We start from the raw sequence: 7,775 nt of genomic DNA, 5'->3' as shown, positions 1-7,775 counted from the left end.
CCATCTAACACCTTGGGGCCAAGTTTCCTGACTTGCTCACAAAATGATCTCTGCTCCCCTTTATCTCAGTTTCATTCTTCTATATTGCCCCCAGCACCTTATCACCAGTAAATATACCACCTTCAAAATCTTCCAGTAGGGACGCCTGGGTGGCTCAGTGGGTTAAGCCTCTGCCTTGAGCTCAGGTCATGGTCTCAGGGTTCTGGAATCGAGCTGAGCCGGGAGCCTGCTTCCCCCATCTCTCTGCCTGCCTCTCTGCCTACTTGTGATCTCTTTCTCTCTCTCTCTCTCTCTGTCAAATAAAGAACTAAAATCTTAAAAAAGAAGAAAAGTTATCCAACTCTAGAAAAAAAAAAAAACAACTTCCAGTAGCCCTTAGTGACTACGATCTCCATTCCTCCAACTGCCTCACTCGATAACCTCTCCTAAAACTCTTCACTGACCTTAGCTAGACTGAACTTTGGAATCTTGTCATTTCCCCTAATACCCTCTCTTATTTTCACTGCTGCCTACTGAGCTTGGATCCCACGACTTGTCATGTCATTGACTTGCACATCATCTGCTCAAAATCCAACCAAACGCTGTTTGAACTCAGCCATCACCTTCTCTGTGCCTGCACCAGGCAGCTGAATGCTGCTAGAGAAATCATACAACTGGACTAAACTAGTTATACTTTAAATTATTTAACACTCATATACTCAACATAATGTCAGAAATTTATTACATTTCCTTAGAGTATTCTGGGTGGTGGTGGTGGTTGTTGTTTCATTTTTTACTCTCTCGTGTCAAGGCTTTCCCATCTCCCTCACCCATCTACCTCATCGATAGCTACACTTGAAACTCCCTAGTAGAGACTCCAAGAGAGTAGAGATTTTATATGGTTTGGTGCTGTTGTTTAGGCCAGGAGTGGTCATTTAATTCCTGGCACACAGTAAGAACCTCATAAATATGTGCTGAAAGATTATTTTAAGGTGAATATTTTCCCACCATCAAATTCACCTACCTGTCTGCCTTCCCTACTGCTCAGTGGAAGAATTACCCTACTCACATTTGTGTGTTCTGCAATTTAGTCTTTCCTCATTATTTTGAAATGCTTGGTAAGTTTGATTTAATTTAAAAATTCAGGGGCATCTTGGTGGCTCAGACAGTTAAGGGGCTGCCTTCAGCTCAGGTCATGATTCTGGGGTCTTGGGATCGAGTCCCAAATCAGGCTCCTTGCTCAGGATCTGTTTCTCCACCTGCCTCCTGCTCCCTCTGCTTGTGCTTTCCCGCTCTCTCTCTGACAAATAAAAAAAAATCTTTAAAAATATAAAATAAAAATTCATTCATGTTATCACTAGATACTTCAACATTACAGTTGTCGAAGAGTGGTTACGGACAAGCCTTATAGAGAACATTTTACTATGCTAATTATAATCATCGCTAACAATTATGGAGCACCCAAAGATGCTAAGTACTGTTCCTACAGCACTTTATCTACCAACAAATTTAACCTTCACGATAACATGAGATAGAGATAGGCACTATTTTTTTTCATCCTCAATTAACTAAAGTATGGAGAGGCCAAGTAGCACACGCACACTCTTGCCACCTAAAAACAGAACAACACTCTAATCTGCCATGCTCTACTGCCCCCTTTATAAAAATAAAATTAAAAAGGTGAAAAATAGGTACAAACTGACACAGTGATGTAAAGAAAATTACTGAGAAGGAGAATGGAAAATAGGAGGAGATGAAAAGAGGGTGACCTTGATGCTTCTACCTCTAAAATCATCCCAAATCTATCCTTTTCTTTTATTCTCCGTAGCCACCACCCTACCCCAAGCCACCACCACTTTTCACCTGGGCAATTGGCAGTAGCCATCCAACTGTTCTCTGAGATGATTTCCTCTCCTCAGAGCTACCACAATCACCTGTCTAAAACATGAACCAGATCATCAAAAGACTTCCACTGCATTTAGCATAAAATCCAGACTTGTCACCGCGGTCCATCAAACACTACATATTCTGGACCCTGCCCAACTTTCCAACCACATCTTATCTAAATATCCCAATGGCCACTGAGGAAGGAGCCTGCTTTCAGATCCTGGAACACACCACATTCTTTCCTGAGTTAGGACCTTGGCCTGGAATGTTCTTCCTCTTGGCTGGTTCTTTTGCCTCTCAGCCCCAAATGTCACCCATGCCAAGAGACATTTCCCAAGCATCCAAACACAGTTACCTCTTCCCTCATGTTACTGCTTGTCATGTGACTCTTTATTACCTCTAGAATATTTAGTGTTATCTGTTTTTCTGTCTCTGTATCCTAGGCATCCAGAACAGTGTTTAGAGTGTGATTGGTACTCAGTTAACATATACTGAATAATAAATGAAATGAGATATTGTATGTAAAACTCTTAGCACAGTTCCAAGGTTCTTACATGTATGACACTGGCCAGCATTTGACCTGTCATTGATGTCCTAGAAGAAGCCAAACTAATTTCTCAGTATATCTTTTATTTATAAATTGCTCTCATTAAGCCTAAATCTTCAAGTCTTACTGCTCTTAATTTTTTGATGGTTTATGACGGAAGTTGCCCAGTTCCCTTAATCATGAGCTACCTGTTGTTTTTCTTATTTTTCTTTCTGTTTATAATTTAATGAAATCTATTTTCAGGAGGTGGAATTTTCCTGTGACCATCTCTGCAAATACCTATAAATAATGGTGAAAAATAGATCTCTTAATTGGTCATTTCAAAAATATTTGTTTTGGGCACCTGGGTGGCTCAGTGGGTTAAGCCTCTGCCTTCAGCTCAGGTCATGATCTCAGGGTCCTGGGATGGAGCCCGACATTGGGCTCTCTGCTCAGTGGGGAGCCTACTCCCCCCACCCCCGCCTGCCTCTCTGCCTACTTGTGATCTCTCTCTCTCTCTCTCTCTCTGTTAAATAAATAAATAAGTAAAATCTTTTAAAAAAAATATTTGTTTCAATTCAGGAGGAGTTCACATGGCAATACCTTTTCTTTCAAAATGCTTTTATTTTTGAGAAAACCAGAAATAGTCATTTCCATTCAGAATAATTTTGGTTATCCATAAATGGGTACTTGGGCACTAAGAGAGTATCTACAAAGAATGAGTAATGTTTTGCTTGAAATCTCCTCGTCAACTAGTACATTTTAAAAAATGAAATGATAAAATTTTTCAGTTTAGGGTAAAAGTAAACAACAGAGCTCCTCTAAGTTGTCCAAGATTATATACCCTGAGTCTTTATTCATTCCCTCAATTCTTATTTACCCAAACATTTTATGATTTGAGGGAAACGCCATCAATTTTTCAAGTGCTATGTCAATGAACTCAAAGTTTACTTAAAATCTACACTATAAAGTAAATAGGATGCTTTAATGGTCTAGTTTATCCAGTTCATCCATTATACGCAGGATAACTAAGTATGTAGGAATTTGTCCCGCATGTTAAATTCATGAAAATTAAGGGATTTCACAGACTTTCTTTGGGGGTCATCGCCATTCAGCTTGTAGCTAATAGGAACTTTGGGAAGAGCTCCCCATCTCCCACAAATTCACTTTTTTATATTTCTGTTATACAGATTAAATAGCCTAGATCCTTTTCTCATTCATTCAGTGTTTTAATTATCCAGTTATTACCCTGGCTCCCTTTTAGGCCATTGAGTAATGCAGAGCTACACAATACCAAAATTCTCCTGCCCATACTTTCTACTCAAGGATGGTATCTCTGATGGTGTTAGCAGAATCCAGAATCAGTTCCTTCCCTTCTTGGTTCCTTTATAGACACTTATTGGCTTTGGGGTAATAATCAGTACTGGGACTCCCCTGTCACCCACTACCATGCTAAGTCAAGAAGTAAATAAACTTTTATTGTTAAAAGAATGAGACAGAGAAGAAATAGAAAAAAAAAAACTGTTTTGGGGCGCCTGGATGGCTCAATGGGTTAAAGCCTCTGTCTTCGGCTCAGGTCATGATCCCAGGGTCCTGGGATTGAGCCCCATATCACGCTCTCTGCTCAGCGGGGAGCCTGCTTCCTCCTCTCTCTCTGCCTCTCTGCCTACTTGTGATCTCTGTCTGTCAAATAAATAAATAAAATCTTTAAAAAGAAAAAACTGTTTTTGGATTTCATAGGTAAGATATATTGCTCTGGGGAAAAAAAAATAAATGTCCAATGACACTTGTAGCTTCTCTAAAACTAGAAAAAGTATAGCAGGAAAGAATTCTCTGCATTGGAAAACAGTTTCTTGCAGAACTGGAGTTGTGTTGCTGCATTTCTATTTTTGATCATCGGAGTGTCCTTAACCAAAGAGCTTCCTCCTGGAAGGGTTGAGAAAATGAATTGAACCCACACTAGGAACAACACTGAGAACAGCAGAAGCAAGAAACAGGAAGAACATGCACAATATGCAGTTGCTATTATTAATGGGTGATGGGAGAAAGGAAGTCTCTGCCTGGTGGTGGGTCTGTTTAATGTTCTAGACAGTGCGATGACCACCAGGGACAAGGCGGGGGACGAGAGCAGCCGCCCACTTTTGATTAATGAGCTCAGACAGGGAAACAGTTTGTACCCACGTCCTGCAGTGTGTAAGGGGGGAGATTCAAGGGGTTACCTTTAATTTTCAAAGCCTTAGCTACCTCTGACTCAATTTGCATGGTACCAGCGTATCAAAATTAATGGAGAATTTTTGTTTTCAAGCAGCTGCTCTGGGGATTTGAGTTTTCAGAGATCTATTTGTGGCTTTATATGACTAGGACATTAGTTGCCTAGATATTTGCAGTCCATTCTCATTGTCCAAGATGAAACTCTAGCTGTATGAGAGGACACAAATAAAAATGGTTATTTGGAGGCGTATTTTTGACAAAGTCTAGAAATCACATGCTTCTCCAATCACCTGCTTCTTCACCAGATGCTTCTTCATTCATTTCTTCCCTTCTTATAAGCCAAGATTCAAGAAACTGTGGACCTCACTTACTAACTTCACTGCCTTGCTTTTTTGCTTCCTTCATTCTATAATCCAATATTTTTTTTCAGCTTTCACCAAGATACTGAAACTGGCAAATATTACCAGTCACCAATGCGCTTTTCAGTCGTTATCTCCCAGGCTGCTATCCTGCCCCTTTTCCTCCCGTGCATTTCTCCCTTTCCTTAAACCCTCTGCTCCCTAGACGTCTGTCACCCACTCTGGATTTCCTCCTACTTCTTTAACTATTCCTTCCTAATCTCTGTTAGTTTCCCCATTTCTATCACCTGTTCTTCCTAACTTCTTTAGTCAATCATTCCAAACCCTTTTTATTGCTTTAAACAGCACTTCTGCACAAAACAATTACAGGTTGTATTCCAAGGTCTGTCCCTTTCTCTGAGCTCAGACCTGAATACCTAATCGCTTTATGGTGTGAGGATACCCCTACAAGGTTGTGATTATCCCATAGACATCTCATCCTCTGCATATGAGAAAAGAAATCCATCACTTTCTGTCCTCTTTTACATCCAATTTCCATAAATGATACCAAAATTGACCCAGTTATCCAAGACAGAGGCCTAGGAAATTTGTTGAAGGTACATGTTACCTCTCCTCACCCTCTCCATCATTGCTTCATACATACCTCTGATGAAGTGCAAACAAAACCATCAAGACTTGCTGATTTTATCTGCAAAAGAGTTCTACTCTCCCCTACCTCCAGTGGGGAAAAGACAATCAGTATATTTGAATGCCAGGTAACACAGATGTTCGAATTATTTGCAAAAGATTCCAAAGCAGCTGTTAAAAAAATACTTCAGTGAACAATCATTACTAAATTTTTTGTGATGTATCAGTTGCTGAAAGATACATGTCGAAATCTGCTATGAATGGAGATTTGTCAACACTTTGAAGAAATGCCAGTATAAAGAACTGCAAACCTATAAAATCCATGAGAGGTCCTCAGCCTTTTCTTGTTTATTATGACCTTGACACTTTTGAAGAGCCCTGGTCAGCTATTCTATACTTTATTCCTTAAATTTTTCTGATATTTTCTCATAATTCATTGGAAGTTGTACATTTTTGGCACAAATATCACCAAAATGAGCTTTGTTCCTTGGTGTTGCCTGCGGAGGTGGCGGCCATCTGTTACTGGGCATCATGGCTGCCCTCAGACCTTTGGTGAAGTCCAAGATCATTAAAAAGAGGACCAAGTTCATCCAGCACCAGGCAGACTGATACGTCAAAATTAAGTGCAACCGGCGGAAACCCAGAGGCACTGACAATTAGGTGTGCAGAAGATTCAAGGGCCAGATCTTGATGCCCATCATTGGTTATGGGAGCAACAAGAAAACAAAGTGTAGGTTGCCCAGTGGCTTCCGGGAAGTTCCTAGTCCATGACGTCAAGGAGCTTGACGTGCTGCTGATGTGCAACAAATCTTACTGTGTAGAGATTGCTCACAAAGTCTCCTCCAAGAACCGCAAAGATACTGTGGAAAGAGCAGCCCAGCTGCCAATCAGAGTCACCAATCCCAACACCCGGCTGCGCAGCAAAGAAAATGAACAGCTTGTTGTACACGTCATATTTATGTTAGTAAAACCGTAACACTACAAAAAAAAAGAATATCACCAAAATGGTATACCTTTATTTTTCACTTTGTACTTAATATCTTTTGTGAGGAAGGGGGTGCTGTGCAAATATCCTGTTTCTCCTCCAACATTAGACCACAAATTTTAGCATTGATGGATTGTTCTTGGCTGTAATAATTATTACTGTGGTGTTGTCATGAAATTTTTTTCATTCTTCCCATTTCTTCAACATTTATTCATTGGAATTCTGTAAGGAAGAGCTGTCCCTTCTCCCTTATTTATTTATTGAATAATGTATTTATAACCATATGAATTCATGCATTTTAATTTTATTCTAGAGTTATAACCTAATACTGTTATTATTTTGTTGTTGTTCAAAGTGTTCCAGCTTTGGCCAGTGGGAGCTCTTTCAGATTGGCTCTGTTGTTTTTCAACATGACCTCCCCCTCCATCCTTTTTTGAGTATTTCTTTACTATCACTGTAAGATACCTCAGGATCACCTTGTATGTTTCATGCCTCTGTCCTGAAATCAAGTACTTCTTCCAGAATCCCCAGGAGAATGACATATAGAAACCAAGATCTGGGTGCTAGACGCAACCATTAGTATTAAGGTGTCATTGGTCATAGACGCTCTCAGCAGACAGGACTTAGTTATATGTGTGTGCACATGCACACACACACCCCACACTCACAACCCCCCCCACACACACACAACTGTGGATACACGCAGAGCAAATTTATTTCTGTATCTAAGTATTTGAATACACAGATTAAAAAACAATGAGTCCATACCAATGTCTCAGATTCCAAAGTATTTATTCCAGCCTGCCTCCTTTCTTTAGTTGTAACTTTATTCCCCAGCAGTGAGAAATCTGGCTCTCATTGGTTAAAATATATTTACTTATTTAGTGAACCTCGCCATATAAAGTAGAATTACTAATCCACACTCTACAAGAAATATTTACTAACTACAATATTGGACTTTTGCACAATTCTTCTTGTCTTTACCCTGTGAAAATATGGTCTTGCAAAATAACTTAGTAATTCTTTATTCTCCCATCTCTCTCAGTATGGCTCTGCTCATTTGCAATTCAGTAAGTTTATTGGTTACAGTTTGTATTTCCCTTTGTGTTCTTTTCACATTCTGGTGGGATTTTTTTTTTTTTTTAAGATTTATTTATTTATTTATTTATCTGACAGAGATCACAAGTAGGCAGAGAGGCAG

The 7,775-nt window shown here is 39.7% G+C and overlaps 1 pseudogene across 1 annotated transcript; it reads left to right on the top strand.

Annotated features, from left to right (window-relative positions):
* Positions 1-6,092: 6,092 nt before the first annotated feature.
* Positions 6,093-6,565, top strand: LOC308341574 (large ribosomal subunit protein eL32-like; annotated as a pseudogene). The gene has a single exon. The product of its transcript is annotated as a large ribosomal subunit protein eL32-like (transcript).
* The last annotated feature ends 1,210 nt before the right edge of the window (positions 6,566-7,775 follow it).

This window comes from Martes martes (assembly GCF_963455335.1).
Source record: "Martes martes genome assembly, chromosome: 4".
Taxonomy (NCBI): domain Eukaryota; kingdom Metazoa; phylum Chordata; class Mammalia; order Carnivora; family Mustelidae; genus Martes; species Martes martes.
Note: the sequence above shows the minus strand (reverse complement) of the source record. Positions and strands in the feature narration are given on the sequence as shown.